Source organism: Equus przewalskii, chromosome 1, assembly GCF_037783145.1.
Source record: "Equus przewalskii isolate Varuska chromosome 1, EquPr2, whole genome shotgun sequence".
Lineage (NCBI taxonomy): Eukaryota > Metazoa > Chordata > Mammalia > Perissodactyla > Equidae > Equus > Equus przewalskii.
In genome coordinates this window covers 77,256,954-77,277,615 of record NC_091831.1, presented here as the reverse complement: position 1 = coordinate 77,277,615, position 20,662 = coordinate 77,256,954, and positions in this window count along the sequence as shown.

Sequence of the window (20,662 nt, the reverse complement as noted above, 5' to 3'; positions counted from 1 at the left end):
AATGAAAGGATTTTTCTATGTTCATCCCTTTAAGGAGTGAAGCAGAGCGAAGACAGAGGTACAAAGAGGATGCTGGGGCCTCTGGTGCTGATGAAGGGGCAAAGGCCCTCCACAGTCTCCAGCCCGCCCCTTCAGAATGTGGTCATTTGGGGCCAGAGGGCGTGATGGGACCAGCCGGCTGTCTGCCACACGGAGTCACAGCTGTCTCTAGGAACCACACGCCCTGTGCGGACCCTGAGCTCTTGCCTTTCTTGGGCCAACAAGGATCAAGAGAATCAGGAGAGAGGAAACCGTGGTCAGAGACTTAACCTCCCTGTAGAACAGGCGTGTTTGCAAATCTAGCCAAGGACGCATGACATGGAGTTCTTTATCTTCAATTTTAAAATAAATGATCTATTCTAAAATTAGAATGTGGGAGTGGTTGCGGAATTCTGCAAATATGCTAAAATTCGATGAACACTTTAAATGGGAATTTCATGGTATGTGAATTATGTCTTAACAAAGCAGTTTAATGAATAGATAAATGGTTGCTTCAAAAAATGATTTAAAATTCCTTTGCCAAAATCTCACAAGTAGAGAGGACATTTGTTGGGTTGTTGGCTTGTCTTTGGCTGTGTAGCATCTGATCCCTGTTGGAAATAGAGCCTTGCTATTGTTGCAGAAGCTAAGGGAACAGATTCTCCATCTGGGACCCACCCACAGTCTGGGGGGAGAGAGGAGAGTGTGATCTGGGCTCAGCCAGTGGGCTGCAGTCTCCAGGACTTCAACTCTGAGACCAGGGATGTCAGACCCCAAGGATAGCCGAGGAGAGCTGGGCTGACCAGCCAGCGCCTGAGGTCCCTGCCATGGATCTGGCCTCCTCCCACCACGGAGATCCATGGCTCCTCCCCATTACCAGACAGATCCTTCAGACTCCCACAGTCCCAAAGAACCTTCCAATACATTCTTTGTTTAAGATGGCAGGACGCCATTTCTGTTGCTTGAGTCCAAGAAATCTGAATAATATGTGGGAGAAAACTGAGATGCTCAAAGAAAAGTTACAGCTTTGTTTATTTGGGATTTGTTTGTTTTCCTTCCTGGTCCTGACACTTCTTGAAACTGGGCTCATTATGATGTAGCAGGACTCTTGGTGGAACTGCTTTAAAGAATCGATAAGAATGATTTATAAGAAATACAACAGTGATAAATAAAGAGGGTTTAAAAGTTCTTCATAGTTCTTAAAATATTTTTAAAGGAATTTTAAACAATAATATATTCCCTTACATATTTCTTCATGTGTTCAGCATTGCCAAATTCTTGAGAAAAATCCTTTTATTGAGTTAAAATAGTGGTACACTTCAGCTGAGGTAAATCTTCTCTAAATTATCCAAAAAATGTTGAGTTAGTAGAATCATAGGAAATGAAATTTTATGTAATTGCAGTGTAATTACTATTGTCGACACAAATAATCCATAATCCTTGATTTATAAGGAAAAACGCCCAAGAGGTGGGGTGTACAGAGCGGTTATATATCGTCTTGAAGCAAAGAGCAGACATCACATATCACAGGAATATCTCTTTTACAACAGTCACAGCACAGCAGGTCAGAGGTCACAAGGTGAGCACAGCAGGTCGGTAATTAATCCTCAGTTTCCAGGAAGAGATGCTTATCCTTAAGGAAATGCCGATATGGAGGTCGGAAAGCTACGTCCCTGTCGTTAAGGGCATCATTCTTGGCTTTGGGACATGTGAATGTTTAAAGCAGATGTCCAATGCATACTTAACAGGCCAGGTCAGCCCCTTTCGGAAAAACAAGGTCAGGATGAATTAATTTTAAACCAAATGGTTTCTTCATATACTCCAATATATCCTATTGCTTTCTGTGTATCACTGTGAATTTTAGCTCATGACAAAAAAATTGTGAATTTTTTCTTGTTGAAAAAAGAATACATTTCCTGGAGAACATTTAGAAATACCCATGAAGCCACAACCCAGCTATAGCTGCAGTTGGCCTCGTAGCCTGTGACACATGAGAGGAGCCCAGAGGGAGCCCCACGCCCAGCCGTCTCTCCGAGAAGGACTTGAGGGAGCTCCCAGGCTCTTTCTCTCTGAGAGCAACAGAAAGGCACCCTAAGGAAGAGGCTCTTTGCCATAAGAAACAAAATTAGAGAGACTTAAAGGCCTCCAGAAGGAAATTCCAGGAATCCTGGGTGTTTATTCCTCATCGGGGATAGAAAACCAGCTGGCCACCTAATAGTTCAACTCGTCAGGAATTCAGTTGTATGCCAACACTGTGGGAATCTCAGAGGCTAGGGAGAGACAACAGTTAACCCACCATCTTGCAGGCCCTGTTTTCACCCCCTGCAGCAGCATGAGGAGTGGAAGTGGCAATGTGGAGCACGAGCTGCCGGCACAAACACACCTGTGGCATAGCCCAAACTCGCTCACGTCCAAACAGATATTCTTGATCATCGGGCAGCTCTCCCCTGAGCAGTGACTCGGACCCGGACCCCTTCTGTGCAGCCCTTCGTCTTCAACATGCAGCTTCAGGGTGGTGGTGACAGACCGGAGAGGAGACTGGAGCTGGCTCACCTCACTTCTGCTCGCAGTTCGGGAAATTGATCCGTTTGATGAACCCCCAGCCAGTCTCTGCATACCAAGAAGGGGGAAATTTGGAAAGAAAGAACGAAAACCTCTTGGTATGTGTTCTTTTTCCACTTCTACGTATTTATCAGGGATTAGAGTTTGACTTCATTGTTTTATCCCCTGACCACCCTTTTCTGGCACCTCCATTTGTGGGAACTGGAAACTCAATTACACCAACTAGATGTCATTGTTCACCCATTGTTCTCTTGCTCTGCCTGTTATCTGACTTCATATCCCGAGTGAGAAAATGGCATTTAGGGCCTACCTTCCTTTATAATCTGGAGTGTGTACAGCAGGCAGCCTCAAGGGGATGCTGGTAATCCAGCACTTTTCTCAGATTTTGCAAATATCTCTGTTTTGTAGGTAGCCCTGCTGAAAGCTATTGCACCAGATGTTAGATTTCCTCAAGGGCCCTGTGTGTGAGTGTGTCTGCATGCATATGGCACGTTTACTGTGGGATTTTCTGTAGCACATCTTTCCAACCAATTAGGCTATTTCTTTTTTTTTTTAACGTTTTACAAATAAATCATCCATGCAAACTAATCACTACATAATAATCACTATTTTTTTTTTTAATGATACCATTTGGCACTAGACCTACACTCATCCAGCTACAGCCTGGGGACCTTCTTCACCCTTACAGCATGCAATTACGATTGACGGTGGCCCTGGTGTTTTTCTCCAAAGCTTAATTTTTTTAAATCAAGTCTTACTATCAGCACCAATTTAAAGTCTAAAGCACATTTGGACATTTAACTTGCCCCAGATCTGGCTCACCTGAAGGCATTATTGCATCAAAAGTTTTTACAGGTTACTTTTATCTGGATGGTCTCATATTTTCTGATAGCATTTAATTTCCTCCTTATTTTTTTAATCTCAGAGCAGGTGTTAAGTTACTATTTAGTAGTCTCAACTACCTTCCTGAATACGCTGGCAGATCCTTTTCTCTCTCTTGCTAATGACCATTTAATAAGATGAAATTCTAGGTCTTATCTGTTGCAGAGTATTTTTCTTGGTGTTTCCAAGAAGTTAAGAAATAACCCATGTTCTGCCATCTTTCCTCCTACAGGACAAATGTTATTAGAATTTTAGATGCCAAGAGGTCACTTAAAAACATTTGACCAGGACTTCTGAGCACAAGATGAATGAAAAGATTTTGAGGGCAGAGACAAAACGAGGGACATCTGCTTCTTAAACTGCTGAGATAAATCAAAGTACATACAATGCACTGAAACCCTGCTCCCCAGGGTTGTTACGGGTATGTTTGTGAGAGCAACTTACAATCTGCAGAATGTCCTATGGCTCTAAGTACTTCTCAAGACACTTGCCCAAGATCATGTGACTGCAGAGGAAGACTGGCCCTGAGCTAACATCTGTGCTAATCTTTCTCCTTTCGCCTGAGAAAGATTGTCAGTGAGCTAATCTTCCTCCATTTTGTATGTGGGACGCCACCACAGCATGGCTTGATGAGCAGTGTGTAGGTCCGCACTCAGGATCCAAACTCACAAACCCCGGGCTGCCTAAGCAGAGCACGTGAACTTAACCACTACACCACCAGGCTGGCCCCTATATGTTTTTTTAAGAAACAGAAATAAAAATTGTTGGTGAGAGTGTGGAGAAATTGGAACCCTCATATGTTGCTGGTGAGAATGTAAAATGGTACAGCTGCCATGGAAAATTTCCCAGTTCCTCAAAAAGCTAAACATAGAATTACCATATGACCAAGCAGTTCCATTCCAAGGTATAAACCCAAAAGAACTGAAAACAGGAGTTTAAACAGATACTCATACACCAATGTTTACTGCGATATTATTCGCAATGGCCAAAAGGTGGAAGTAACCCAGTGTCCATTAAAACATGAATGGATAAACAAAATATGATATATACATACAGTGGAATACTATTCAGCCTTAAAAAGGAATGAAGTTCTGAGCATGCTGCAACATGGATAAATCTTAAAAACATTGTAAGTGAAATAAGCCAGTCACAAAAGGACAAATACTGTATGACTCCACTTATGCAATGTACCTAGAATATGAGGTACTCCACAGACGTTCTGTCATAGAGATAGAAAGTAGACGTGGTTACCAGGGCCCAGGGGAAGAGGAAATGGGAAGTTATTGCTCAGTGGGTACCAAGTTTTTGTTTGGATGAAAAGTTTTAGAAACAGGTAGTAGTAATGGTTACATAACAGCATGAACATAATTAATGCCACTGAATAATACACTTAAAAATAGTTGAAATTGCAAATTTTACATTACATATATTTTACCACAATTTTTTTAAGGGCCAGAGCTATGAATGGAGACAGGTTTAAAAAAAACAGAACGTGCTAAGAACTATGGTGGTTATATATACAAGGATAAACGTGGGGCTAGAACTGACTGGCGGCCTAGCAAGAAAGAGACCAGGAAAACTTTATAGACGAGATCCCATGTGAGAGGGCATTTTCAAGGGAAATAAAGTGGGAGGGGAGGACTAAAAACAGAGGAAATAGCTGTACAAAAATGAGAAAGTAAGAAATGGGAAGCCAAAAGTTGAGAAATGGTGACGTGCAAGTTGTCTTTTATATACATTGGTGACATACATGGTTGTTTTGATTGCATTTTTTCCTATATGATTTAAAGGAGTTTATTTTTTCCAGTTTTATTGAGATGTAATTGACATATAACACTGTATCAGTTTAAAGTATACAACATAATGATTTGAAATATGTATATACTGTGAATTGATTAACACAATAAGTTTGGTTGAAATCTATCACCTCACATAGTTGCATTGTGTGTGTGTGTGATGAGAACTTTTAAGATCTACTCTCTTGTCAACTTTCAGATATACAATGCAGTATTGTTAACTATAGCCACCATGCTGTACTTACATCCCCAGGATTTATCTTATAACTGGAAGTGTGTAGCTTTTGACCACCTTCACCTGTCTTTCCCATCCCCAGTCCTCCATCCCTGGCAACCACCAGTCTGTTCTCTGTATCTATGAGTTCAGCTTTTTTAGATTCCACGTGTAAGTGATATCATACAGTATTTGTCTTTGTCTGATTTATTTCACTTAGCATAATGCCCTCAAGAACACGTGAATGCAGATATCTCTTTGAGATAGTGATTTTGTTTTCTTTGGACATTTATCCAGAAGTGGAGTTGCTGGATCATATGCTAGTCCTATTTCTAATTTCTTGAGGAACCTCCACATTGTTTCCCATGGTGATGGCACCAATTTACATTTCTTGTATTTACTGCATTTTAGAGGCATTATAGCCAACATTTTTAAATTGGGAGATTTCACATAAAAATATGGATTTCTGATTTCTCTTGAATAACTTCTCTTGACAGAAGCTTGCAGCAATGTAAGGTCTGCATTTCATAGCAAAAATCAGCAAACCCTAGTTGTGGCTACACTCTTCACCAGACCATTCACAAGTATCTGCTGTGTGTTTGCACTGGCCTTTGCTCTTTGCATTACTTACCTGGGCTCTGTGGGCCTTTGAGATTACTATTCATGGTATATAGAGTTCGGGGGCACAAGTGCATAAGATACATATGGAGATACAGATGGAGACATATATGGACATATATATAAATAGAATGTGTGTATGTCTGTCAATATCTATGGAAGAAGATAAGACTGGAAAAATAGGTAGGGTCCAAATCTTGAATAATGCTTCCAAATATCCACCCTTTTCTGACTGATACATAAACTGACTATGACTAAAAGGGGCGTATGGTGAACATCCCACTGGGGAGGTCTCCCTCCTTCGCAAAGCACTGTAACAGAACTCTGGGAGGGAACAGGCAGCCAGCATCTGTCTAAATACTTTCCAAAGAGCAGAGCCCAGGGGCCTTGCACACTGTCAGGTGGAGGCAGGCTGGTCCCAGAATCCCATCTGGGACTGCACATGGCTGCCATGCTCATAAAAGTGGCTAATGGAATCGAGAGTGGGCTCCTTTCAATACAGAGACATTACCAGATCGATCAAGCAAGCAATGACACAAGCAGCAAAGAATCAATAAGGAGAGCATTTCAGTTCCTAGGCCAAGGTCTGGCTGAGAGAGTTCAGTGGGGATTTCTGATAAAAAGTCAGCAAGCAGGAAAGTCAAAACTAAAAATAGAAACTCTTTTAACTTTTATGGGAACTCGGAAGTATATACTATATGGATGATTTTACTAACATTAGAATTAATAATAGATGATTGCAGGAAATACTACATATTTCCAAACAACTCAACAAACAGAGAATCCTAAGACTCTTTTAGGTTGTTGCCAGGTTGTTTTATACTTCACTTATGATGAGAAATCAATTCTAAAAATTCTGTGTGTATGAATGAGCATATTAAGGACTCTATATATGTACCCTTTCATCTGAACTAGTCTGTCACTCTCATATATGATCTTGGAATTGCTTTAAACGTTTAATACTAAAAACTAGAAACTAAAATGACTTCTTCATCATCTATGATCTTTTGCTATAATGCCTAACTTTTGAGGTTTTAATAATTTAACTCAATATTCAATATAGCTCCAGTTTACAGCAATAACAAGAAATAGTAGCACTTGCTATGATTCAGTTGGCTTGCCCTTTCAGTCCAGTCAATACCAGGCTTCTGAGCACCACCCTGCATAAGGAGTAGAAAAGATTCTTTAGATCTGCTTTGGGTACATGTCTACAGCTATTAGCTTACCACCTTGGTCACTCTGATGACCGCTGATGGAGTCATTCTTTTGAGGCATAGCACAGAAAGGTCTTTTTGAAATTCAAAATCAGTTTCTGGGAAGAGCCATCCATTGAGCTCATAGAACCCATTAATTTATTTAACCAGAATTCATTTCAATGATTTCCCAGTAAATCACCTAATATACTGCTGAGAAAATGGGACATAGGGCAGCCAGGCTTATTGCCACAATAATGCTGCGTTAAAAATGTACCTCCTGGAGTGATGTCAGCATCATGGTGGAATAAACTCTTCCCTTAGTCTCTCTCCCTGAGATACAACTAAAAGGACATTCATAAACCAACAGAGGACATTCACACAACAGAATAGGTGTCTGAAAGATCCACTCAGCCATACATCTGAAGGTGGGGGTGCTGGACCCACCCAGGAGGCAGTGGAGGGAGGTAAGGAGATTTCCTCTCTCTCCTCAAATTGCAGCGATGAGGGCACAGGACCTTGCAGCAGCTGGTGCAAGACACTGAGAGGAGAAGGGGAAAAAGGAACTCCACAGGAACTCTTGTGCTCTCAGAATTGCCTCCTAGCCTATGGGAACACGACACATTAAGGCAGCTAAGCAATCGTGGGAGCATCCACATGAAGTCAAGCAGCCCAGGCCGGCAGAGAGTGAGTGCAGAGCAGAGGCATGTGGGATTGCACATGCAAAAGAAATTGCCCCCCTACTTGGCACACCAGCTTGGCCAGTCAGCCAGAACAGAGGATCCCTGCCAGAGTGCCTGCGCGTATGTGTGTAAAACAGTAGTGGCCAGCAGGCAAAAGCAGGCAAGCCCAGTTGGCACAGCTTCCAACAGACAGGCACATCTGCCAGGGGTCCCAGAGGGGTCAGAAGACATAGCTCCTGCCCCTCAGCAGTGGTGGCAGGTGGAATCTGTGACCAGATACTACCACTATGCGACAGCACAAATTCATTCTGTCAAATAGTCTGAAAAGCCATATGAACACTCCAGACCAGAAGGAAAATGACAAGTACCCAGAAATCAATCTTGAAGTTACAGAAATTTACAATTTAAATGACAGAGAATTCAAAATAGCTATCATAAAGAAATTCAACAAGTTACAAGTAAACTCAAAAAGGCAGTTTAATATCTCAAGAATAAAATTAATGAACAGAGGGAATCCTTCACAAAGGAGATTGAAACTACAAAAAAAAAAAAAAAACCAATGGGAAGTGTTGGAGATGAAAAACACGATCAATGAGATAAAGAAAAATCTGGAGTCCTTAAACAACATAGCTGACAGAATCAGTAATTTAAAGGACAGAAATATACGAATGTTGCAGATGGAGGAGGAGAGAGAACTAAGACTAAAATGAAATGAAATTCTCTGAGAAATATCAGACTCAATTGGGAAATGCAACATAAGGATTATAGGTGTTCCAGAGGGAGAAGAGGGAGAAAGAGGAAGAGAGAGCTTGTTCAAAGAAATAATAGCTGAGACCTTCTCAAACCTGGAGAATGCACTGGAATTACATGTAAATGAAGCTAATAGAACTTTTAATTACATCAATGTAAAAAGACCTTCTCCAAGGCATATATTAGTAAACCTGGTGAAAGTCAATGACAAAGAAAAAATATGAAGGGCAGCAAGTCAGAAGAAAACAACTTACAAAGGGACTCCCATCAGGCTTTCAGCAGATTTCTCAGCAGAAACCTTATGGGCTAGGAGAGATTGGAATGATACATTCAAAATTCTACAAGACAAAAACTTTCCCAGATAAACAAAAGCTGAGGGAGTTCATCACCACAAGACCCCCTTTTACGAGAAATGATCAAGAAGGCCCTCATACCTGGAAATAAAAAGAGTTTACAAAGCCTTGAGCAAGAAGATAAACAGACGAAATCAGAAAATTGCAGCTCTCTATCAGAACAGGTTAGCAAATAATTATAACATTAAAGATAAAGGGAAGGGAAGCATCAAAAGTAACTATAATCACTTCATTTTAATCACAAACTCATGACACAAAGCAGAATAAGTTGTGACAACAATAACTTAGATGGGGAAGAGGAAAGCAATAGAACCTGCTTAGACTAAGGAAATAAGAGGTTATCAGAAAATGGACTGTCTCAATTACAAGATCTTTTATATTAACCTCACAGTAACCATTAAATAAAAAATCAGAACAGAGATGCAAACCATAAAAAAAGAGAAAACTGAGAAAACCATCATAGAGAAACACCAAACTGAATTGGCAGTTAGAAACAAATGGGATGAGGAACAATGGAAATACAGAAGAAGACAAGTGATAAAATGGCAGCATTAAGCCTTCATATATCAATAATTACTCTAAATGTAAGTGGACTGAATTCACCAATCAAAAGACACAGAGTGCCTGGATGGGTTAAAAAACAAGATCCAACAATATGCTGCCTCCAGGAAACACATCTCAGCTCTAAAAACAAACACAGGCTCAAAGTGAAGGGATGGAAGACGATACTCCAAGCTAATGGCAAGCAAAAGAAAGCAGGGGTCGCCATAATTATGTCAGACAAAGTAGACTTCAAGATTAAAAGTGCAATGAGAGACAAAGAGAGGAAGTATATAATGATAAAAGGGACATTCCACCAAGAGGACATATCACTTATAAATATATATGCACCTAACACAGGAGCACCAAAGTACATAAACTGACTATTAACAGACCTAAAAGGAGAAATTAACAGCAACACAATAACAGTAGGGGACTTCAACACCCCACTTACATCAAAGTAAGTAATCATCCAGACAGTCAATAAGGAAATAGTGGAATTAAAGGAAAAACTACACCAGATGGACTTAATAGATATATAGAGAACATTTCATCCAAAAATACCAGAATACACATTCTTCTCAAGTGCACTTGGAACATTCTCAAAATAGAACATATGTTGGGCAACAAGGCAAGCCTCAATAAATTTAAGAACGTTGAAATCATATCAACCATCTTTTCCAAACATAATGCTATGAAACTGGAAATCAACTACAAGAATAAAGCTGGGAAAGTGACAAATACGTGGAGACTAAACAACATGCTACTGAACAACCAATGGATCAATGAATAAATTAAAGGAGAAATAAAAAAATATTTGGAGATAAGTGAAAATGAAAATACACCATACCAACTGATATGGGATGTAGCAAAAGTGAACCTAAGAGGGAAATTCATAGCAATACAAGCCCACCTTAACAAACAAGAAAAATCTCAAATAAGTAATCTTAAAGTACATCTAACAGAACCAGAAAAAGAAGAACAAACTAAGCCCAAAATCAACAGAAGGAAGAAAATAATAAAAATTAGAGCATAAAAATGAAATAGAAACAAAAAAAAACAGTGGAAGAATGAAACTAAGATCTGGTTCTTTGAGAAGATAAACAAAATTGACAAACCCTTAGCCAGAATCACTAAGAAAAAAAGAGAGAAGACTCAAATAAGTAAAATTAGAAATGAAAGAGGAGAAATTACAACAGATATTACAGAAATGCAAAGGATTGTAAGAGAATACTGTGAAAAACTATATGCCAACAAATTGGACAATCTAGAAGAAATGGATGAATTCCTAAACTCATATGACCTCCCAAAACTGAATCAAGAAGAAATAGAAAGTCTGAATAGACCAATCACAAGTAAAGAGATTGAAACAGTAATCAAAAACTTCCAAAAATAGAAGTCCAGGACCAGATGGCTTCTTAGGAGAATTCTACCAAACATTCAAAGAAGGATTAATACCTATCCTTCTCAAACTATTCCAAAAAATTGAAGAAGATGGAACACTTCCTGACTCATTCTATGAGGCCAACATCACCCTAATCCCAAAGCCAGACAAGGACAACAGAAAGAAGGAAAATTACAGGCCAATATCACTGATGAACACAGATGCAAAAATCCTCAACAAAGTATTGGAAAACCAAATACAGCAATACATTAAAAAGATCATACACCATGATCAAGTGGGATTTGTACCAGGGATGCAGGGATGGTTCAACAATCGCATATCAATCAATGTGATATACTACATTAACGAAATGAGGAATAAAAACCTCATGATCATCTCAGTAGATGTAGAGAAAGCTTCTGACAAGATCCAACACCCATTTATGAGAAAAACTCTCAATAAAATGGGTATAGAAGTAAAGTACCTCAACATAATGAAGGCCATATATGAGAAACTCACAGCCAACATCACACTCAATGGGGAAAAATTGAAAGCCATCCCTCTGAGAACAGGAACAAGACAAGTGTGCCCACTCTCACCACTCTTATTCAACATGGCACTGGAGGCTTTGGCCAGAGAAATTAGGCAAAAAAAGGAAATAAAAGGTATCCAGGGGGGCCAGCCCCATGGCCAAGTGGTTAAGTTCTCACACTCTGCTTTGGCAGGCCAGGGTTGCACAGGTGCGGATCCTTGGCGCAGACATGGCACCACTCAGCAAGCCATGCTGAGGATGCGTTCCACATAGCACAACCAGAAGGACCTACAACTAGAATATACAACTATGTACTGGGGGACTTTGGGAGGAAGAAGAAGAAAAGAAGTAGATTAGCAACACCTGTTAGCTCAGGTGTCAATCTTTAAAAAAAGAAAAAAGTATCCAAATTGGCAAGGAAGAAGTGAAACTCTCACTGTTTGCAGATAACATGATTCTATATATAGAAAACTCTAAAGAATCCATTGGAAAACTATTAGAAATAATCAACAACTAAAGCAAAGTGGCAGGTACAAAAATCTACTTACAAAAGTCAGTTGCATTTCTATACTCTAATAATGAACTAACAGAAAGAGAAGTCAAGAATAAAATCCCATTTACAATCACAACAAAAAGAATAAAATATCTAGGAATAAATTTAACCAAGGAGGTGAAAGACCTATACAATGAAAACTATAAGACATTACTGAAATAAATCGATGATGACATAAAGAAATGGAATGATATTCCATGCACATGGGTTGGAAGAATAAACATAGTTAAAATGTTCATACTACCTAAAACAATCTATGGATTCAGCATAATCCCAATCAGAAACCCAATGACATTCTTCATGGAAATAGAACAAAGAATCCTAAAATTCATATGGGGCCGCAGAAGACCCCAAATAGCTAAAGCAATCCTAAGAAAAAAGACCAAAGCTGGAGGCATCACAATCCCTGACTTCAAAATATACTATAGAGCTATAATCAAAATAGCATGGCACTAGTACAAAAACAGACACACAGATCAGTGGAATAGAATCCAAAGCCCAGAAATAAAACCACACATCTATGGACAGCTAATCTTTGACAAAGGAGTCAAGAACATACAATGGAGAAAGCAAAGTCTCTTCAATAAATGATGTTAGGAAAACTGGCCAGCCACATGCAAAAGAATGAAGGTAGACCATTGTCTTACACCACACATAAAAATTAACTCAAAATGGATTGAAGACTTGAAGGTAAGATGTAAAACCATAAAACTCCCTTAAGAAAATATAGGCACTACACTCTTTGACATTAGCCTTAAAAACATCTTTTCAAATACCACATACACTCGGGCAAGGGAAACAACAGAAAAACAAATGGGGCTACATCAGACTAAAGAGCTTCTGCAAGGCAAAGGAAACCAGGAACAAAATGAAACAGCAACCCACCAACTTGGAGTAAATATTTGCAAATCATACATCCAACAAGGGGTTAATCTTTAAAATACATAAAGAACTCAGACAAGTCAACAACAAAAAAACAAACAATCCAATCAAAAAATTGGCAGAGGATATGAACAGACATTTTCCCAAAGAAGATATACAGATGGCCAATAGGCACATGAAAAAGTGTTCAACATCACTAATCACTAGGGAAATCAAATCAAACTACAATGAGCTATCACCTTACACCTGTTAGAATGGCTATAATCACCAAGACAAAAAATAACAAATGTTGGAGAGGATGTGGAATGCTGATGGGAATGCAAACGGGTGCAGCCACTATGGAAAACAATATGGAGATTTCTCAAAAAATTTAAAATGGAAACAGTATATGACCCAGCTATCCCACTACTAAGTATTTATTCAAAGAACTTGACATCAACAATTCAAAGAGACTTATGCACCCCTATGTTCATTGAAGCATTGTTCACAATAGCCAAGATGTGGAAGCAACCCAAATGCCCATCAACTGACGAGTGGATAAAGAAGGTATGGTGTATATATATATACAATGGAATACTATCCAGCCATAAAAAAAAGACAAAATCGTCCCATTCACAACAACGTGGATGGATCTTGAGAGTATTATAAGTGAAATAAGCCAGACAGAGAAAGACAAACACCATAAGATTTCACTCATATGTGGAAGATAAACACGTGGACAAAGAGGTGGTTGTCCAGAGGGGAAGGGAGGTGGGAGGTGGGCATAAGGGGTAAAGGGCACATTTATATGGTAACTGACAAATAATGCACAACTGAAATTTCACAATGTTGTAAACTATTATGACCTCAGTAAAATAAAATAAAATAATCCCCCTCACACTCAGTGACTTGTAACCAGCAAGCGTTTGTTCATGCCCACTGGTGACTGCACTTTGTCTGACGTAGGCTTGGCTCAGCTGAGCAGCTCTGCTGCACTTGAGGCTTGGTCCAGGCTGACAGTGGGGCTGCCCTAGAGGGGACATTCAGGTCTGTTCCACAGATAAAGCTGCCCTTGTTCTTTGTTCCTATTTGTGTCTTCCACTTTTTCTCTGCCTTTTGTGGTTGTAATTGAGCATTTTATATGATTCCATTTTTTCTCCTTTCTTAGCATATCAGTTATACTTATTTTTAATTTTTTTAGTGATTGCCCTACAGTTTGCAATATACATTTACAAAAATTACAGTACTTTCAAATAACACTATGCCACATCACATGTAGTATGAGTACCCTATAATAACAAAATAATCCTAATTCTCCCCCATCCCTTATATCATTGCTGTCATTCATTTTATTTATACATAAGCATGCATAAGCATAGATATATATATATATAGACACATTTATAAACATAACATGTATACCTAAGTACATATAATTGAATACATCATTGCTATTATTATTTTGAACCCACTGTTATTTGTTAGATCAATTAGGAATAAGAAAAATAAAAGTTTTTATTTTACCTTTGCTTATTCCTTTTTCAGTGCTCTTCCTTTATATATGTAGATACAGGTTTCTGACCTATTTTATTTTTCCTTCTCTCTAAAGAACTTCTTTTAATATTTCTCGCAAGGTAGGTCTACTGGCAACAGATTTCCTCAATATTTTTTTATTTCTCCATTTTTGAAGGATAATTTTGTGGGATACAGAATTCTAGATTGGTGAGTTTTTTCTCTCAACACTTTAAATGTTTCACTCCTTCTCTTGCTTGCATGGTTTCTGAGAAGTCAGGTGTAAGGTGTTTTTTTCCTCTGGCTTCTTTCAGGATCTTTTCCCTTATCTTTGATTATCTATAGTTTGAAAATGTTATGCCTAGGTGTCATTGTTTTGTTTTGTTTTGTTTTTTAATTTATCCTGCTTTGTGTTCTCTGAGCTTCCTGGATCTGTGGTTTGGTGTCTGCCATCAATTTGGGGAAATTCTCAGTTATTGTTGTTTCAAGTATTTCTTCCACTCGTTTCTCTCTTTCTTCTCCTTCTGGAATTCCCATTACACATATGTTACAACTTCTGTAGTTATCCCACAGTCCTGGGGTATTCTTTTCTGTTTTATTTCAGTCTTTGTTGTCATTGCTTTTCAGTTTGGGAGGTTTCTATTGGCTATGTCCTCTAGCTCAGAGATTCTTTCCTCAGCTGTGTCCAGTCTACTAACAGCCCATCAAAGGCATTCTTTATTTCTGTTACAGTGTTCTGAAGCATTTCCTTTTGGTTCTTTCTTAGGACTTCCATCTCTCTGCTTACCTTGCCCATCTGTTCTTTCAGGCTGTCTATTTTACCCATTAGAGTCCCTAGTATATTAATCATAGTTGCTATAAATTCCCAATCTGATAATTCCAACATTTCTGCCATGTCTGGTGCTGATGCTTGCTCTGTCTCTTCAAGTTATGTTTTTTTCCTTTTGGTATGCCTTGTAAATTTTTTCTTGATAGCCAGGCATGAGGTACCAGATAAAAGGAACTGCTGTAAATACACCTTTAGCAATGTGGTGGTGAGTATGGGGGAGGGGAACCACTCTACAGGCTTAAGATTAGGTCTCACTCTTTTAGTGTGCCTGTGCCTCTGCACTGTAGACTTCTCAAATGAATCTTAGTTTTTTCTCCTCTCTTAGGTTGGGGAAGATGGCTAGCATGGGCTGGAGTTGGGTATTTCTCTTTTCCCACATGGAAGGTTATTGATGACTAGAGGTGGGTATTTCCCTTCCCTCAGGTCATTTAGACTCTGATAATACTCCAGCAGGTTAGGCTCTGGTTAACTAGTTTCTCCTGAGCACAGGCCTTGTTAAGAAGAACAGAAGCACCTCTCTTGTGCTTCCATCTCGATTCAGGGTCTCAGCCTATGCGTCCCAGCACACCAGAGTGCACTGGTGTAAACCAAAATGGTTTCTCTTCCCCTTCTCCTGCCAGAAGCATGAGGGGATGTTTTTCCAATATTTACTGTGGAAACCTGGTCAAGCTCCTGGAAGTAAAACCCACAATTGGTGGAGGCCCTTCTATGACTGGGTCCCCATGGAGTTTTTAACTCTCAGAGTTATTCACTCTGAGCCTCCAGGAATCCATCAATTACAGTTCTGGTTTTTCTACCCTGGTGTTGGTTCCCAGGGCAGTTTCTGCTCGTTTGTCTCTGCTGTGGTAAGTTTTCTCTGTATTCATCTGTCTGTCTCTCCAATCTCGGGGGCAGTGGTTCGCCCTGTATCTTTACCTCTCTTACAGATCCCAGAAGAGTCATTGATCTCTTAATCTGTTGTTAGGACGGAATGGTGAATTCTAAGCTTGTTACTTGCAGAACTGGAAACCAGAGGGCTCACCTTACTTTTTAAAAGAACTTTAAGAAAGACTGAGGTGGCACAAAAACAGAAATGATTGCAGAAAAGAGAAACTGTGCAAACGTAGATGCTTCCCCCAGTTAACCCTGAGCCTTCAGTGACAGAGCTGCCCCTCCCCTTCCTCCAGTGGCCACCTCCCTCATGGCTTTTGGCCTGGCCCACAGATTTTGAGCTTAACCCCCATAGTAGTCACCCCTCTTGTGCTTCCATCCTGATTCATGGGTCTCAGCCTATCCCTTCCAGCAGCCAGCATTTTGATTTCCCGCCATAAGATGAGCCCTTTCATTTTTGGCTGGTGTGTCCCCTTTCCAGCCGTGGCCAGAGACATAGGAGTCAAGCTTCTTAGTCCCCATGGGTGTGAGAATGTGTAGAGATTTAATCAGGTTCCAGAGCGAGGAATGTGCTGTTACTGGCAAGGTAAATGATAATTCACCACCCTACAGGTGAAGCCCCTTACCATCATAAGCCCAATTTGTAGCATTCTCTAAGCATTGAATAATCAGAGCTTCATATCTGATAACATGAGAGTTGTTCTCTCATCTGAACAGTGTAGCCTATTCGTGTTAGCTTTTAGTGCCTACAGTATTTGTATTTATTCTACTTATGGTCAACTAGACCCCTAAGATTTAGTTAGATGTTCATTCCATCCTATTCTCCTGAAATTGTTTTATCTTTGACACAAACAAGATTTCACATTTATCATTTATTTGTTCTCTAAATATTTTTTAAAATGGAATCTGCATATTGAAACAACTCTTGTCTTTGAGAAACTTAGAAATTAACAAGAGGGCTGATCGAGGTCACCAAACCTCTAATACAAGGCAGCATGAGACAATTGACTCTCAGTTGACTCAGGTACACACTTTATGTTGTTTTGATCTGGGGGGATGAGAAATTACTTCATGAAGGAAATAACGTTTTGAGTTGGACCTAACAGGATGAATAGGATTTTTGGAAACAGGTGGATGACAGAGTAGTTCAGATGAACGGAAAAGCAGGAAGAGAAGCAGAATGTTAGGGGCAAGATGTGGGAACAGGAAATAGCTCAGATAAAGAGATGGACATCTGTAGGGGAAATCTGTAGTATTAGGGACATCTGTAGTGTTAGTGAGCAAGGGTCCACTGCCCAACATGCGTAGAAGCCAATACTATGGCACCAGTTTTTCAGCAAAGAAAAGGCTTTATTGCAACATTGACTGGCAAGGAGACAAGAGGCAAGGCTCTCAAATCTGACTCCCCAATCCAGGGTTCAGGGAAAAATTTAAGGACTTAGGGGCAGAAGTCTCAAATCAATCCACATATGGTAATCAAGCAGCTAGAAGCCATATTTTCCTTATTGAAGGGCTTCTTGCTTCATAAAGGACTCAGGTGGCAACATTTCTGAAGATTCTTCATTCCAGGATCATCCTGGGGTTATAGGTTCCTGCCTGGTACATGTGCATTGCTGTCTCTGTTATTGAGCAAAGTTTGATTAATCAACAACCTGTTCTAAGGAAGCAAAACTAGTTTAAGCCGATCAACGTTTTACATGCTGTTTGGGTAGGAGATAAAATCAGATAACAGGCTAAGTCCCAAGGTGAGGGTCTTCCGTACCATGCTGAGACAACAGGGCATTTGTTGGTCAGCAATAGAAAGCCACTAGAAGTGACTACAGGAAAGTAGCATGATTAAATATTGTGTATTCCAGCCCATCATCCCAGTCTGTTGAGATCTTGTTGATCTTGAGTCTGTCATTAAAACTATGAGCTATCTCCTCTGGCCCCAGACCCCCTGTAGGTCAGACAAGCATCTTCGAGTATGCTTCTCTAATTTGACTACAAAATGTACAAAAGTCATAGCCCAAATAATAATCCTAAAAGTGACCTGCCTCCGGGTTAATGATTACTCAAACTCTCCGGGCTATGCTTATCCAACAGCATGATACCCATGTATAATAGCATCCAGTCCACAGTTCTCAACAATAATAGCAGATATTAATGATTGCTTATATCAATACACATGATTTACCTTCATTATCTTATTTAAGCCTTTCACCAACCCTATGAGATGAGGCTATTGACATTTACTGTGCATTCCTTTAAACTGCAACTTCTTTCCTGTTCCAGATGCTTGAATCTCAGTTCCATTCCTTGGTTTTCAATCAACCTCCAAAGAAAGTATGGATTTTCTCAAACAGATCCTTCATAAAACCTTCAGGCAACTGTAACTCCTTTAGTATCTATCTGGCTAATAGAGTTGTAGAATTCACAAGATCAATTAGAAACTCTGTTGTTGTTTGTGTTTATTGAGGCTAAATGAAAAGTTTCAAATCTGGCAGAGGGGAATATGAAATAGAGTTTTAACTTAGCCAAGAAGCATGATTTTTATCTAAGTAGATCTGAATTTTCTGAAAATTTTAAAATAATCTAACAGTGCCAGCCTGAGGCCTTAGTTGTCTAGTAATGATGTGGGTTTCCATGGGAACGCATGGGTCTGTGTCAAAGAAATATCTTGAATTTTAATAGTATGAAAGCATCATCTAGGAAATACTAAACAGTTATTGCTCGTTGAAACTTTCTTGGTGGTGATGGTTAACTTTTTACGCTCATATCTGTTAATAGTGGTGGTGGTTTTGCCAGAAAACAACCTTTAGATATGCAAATAATTGTAATAGCTAATCCTCTGTCTCCATTCCTCCATCCTCCAGAGTTTCAATCCCCAGATGTATTTTGACCTTTATTGTAGAGAAAGAAATTTCTAATTGTTATATATATATTTTTTTTTTAAAGATTTTTTTTTTTTATTTTTTCCTTTTTCTCCCCAAAGCCTCCCGGTACATAGTTGTATACTCTTTGTTGTGGGTCCTTCTAGTTGTGGCATGTGGGACGCTGCCTCAGCGTGGTCTGATGAGCAGTGCCATGTCCGCGCCCAGGATTCGAACCAATGAAACACTGGGCCGCCTGCAGCGGAGTGCGCGAACTTAACCACTCGGCCACGGGGCCAGCCCCTCTAATTGTTATATTTTTGAATTAAGTGTGATGAGTTAAGTTATAAAACTTTTCTTAGCAATTTCTTACCAATGAGATTAGTAAATGCGTCCATAGCCAGACTAACACCCTACGATTTTTCTTCAAAGTACATGAGACAGAGAGTGTAATGAAGGACTGGGGGCCTGTTTCAGAATATGCTCTCTGTGTTATGGAAGAGTTCTCAGAACAGTGTTCTGCTCCCTGTTCAGGGGACGTTCAGGGAGCACCTGTTCACTGAAAGCCTGTCTAACATTGCTTTGATGACTATTTGTTAAAAGCGAGTTCACAAGGGGGTAGAGTGTTGTAGGGGAGGAGGACATGTCCTCTCCCCAAATGGGGGTTCGTCTGGCTGGAGAACGAATTAAATTCACATGAGACAGAATAGCAAGAGAAAGTTAAACAAAGCTTTATGAGGAATCATGGCCCGGGGCCTTTCTTCCCGGAGGAAGAAAGGGCACCGAAGAAGTGGGGTGCACAGAGTGGTTATATACCCCCAAACGGGGTGTTTCACATGTGATTGAAAAGTCCCTTTTACAATAGTCACGAGGCTGCTCTGTCAGCACAGCGCTTGATGGAAATGGCAGATAGGTCTGCTGTCTCAGTGAGCGCCGCAGGGTGGCAGGTGTGTTGCCTCGGGCTGGAGGGGGGGTCACAGATGAGCGCCGCAATCGGTTCCCAGCCTAAAGAAAGATGCTTAATCTTTAAGGAGATGCCAACGTTGGGAGGGGGAGGGAAGTCAGTTACAGGAGGTTACCAGACTAGCACAATAAAATGCAGATTTTAAGTCCTTGCCTTTGGTATTGATTAAGAGTTTTTGGAGAGTAGGTCATCGCCTTTCTTCTTCCTGGTACAGAGAGGGAGGCGCCTTTTACAGATAGAGATTTACCTTACAAATGTAAATGTGTCCTAACAAAGGGCAAGTTCCATTCCTCAGAGCCTCCTTGCCTGTCCCAGTTTATCAAAAGCAATGAGCCTCAAATAATCCTGATGCCAAAGAGACATATCTTGGGGTGGCCAATTCCAGGTCCCCACAGTGTCAACTCTAGATTTCCCTGCAGACTTGCTACAATTCACAGTAAATAAGCACAGAGAGGTGAATGACTTGCCAAAAATCACGTAGCTAGTAAAGTCTGTTATAGAAAATGGGAGACACTAGCTTGTATGAGACTCTGGGTAGAGGCCATGTTGACTTGGTGGGAGTTTTCTCCCTCATGTTTGGCCTTCAATTTGCTATGGAAACTAGCTGTGCTTTAAGTGACAGGCCTTCGAGTAAGCAAAGATGATTACACTTAATGGAGGAGAAGTGAGTTGGGGAAATAGATGGATGCCATTACG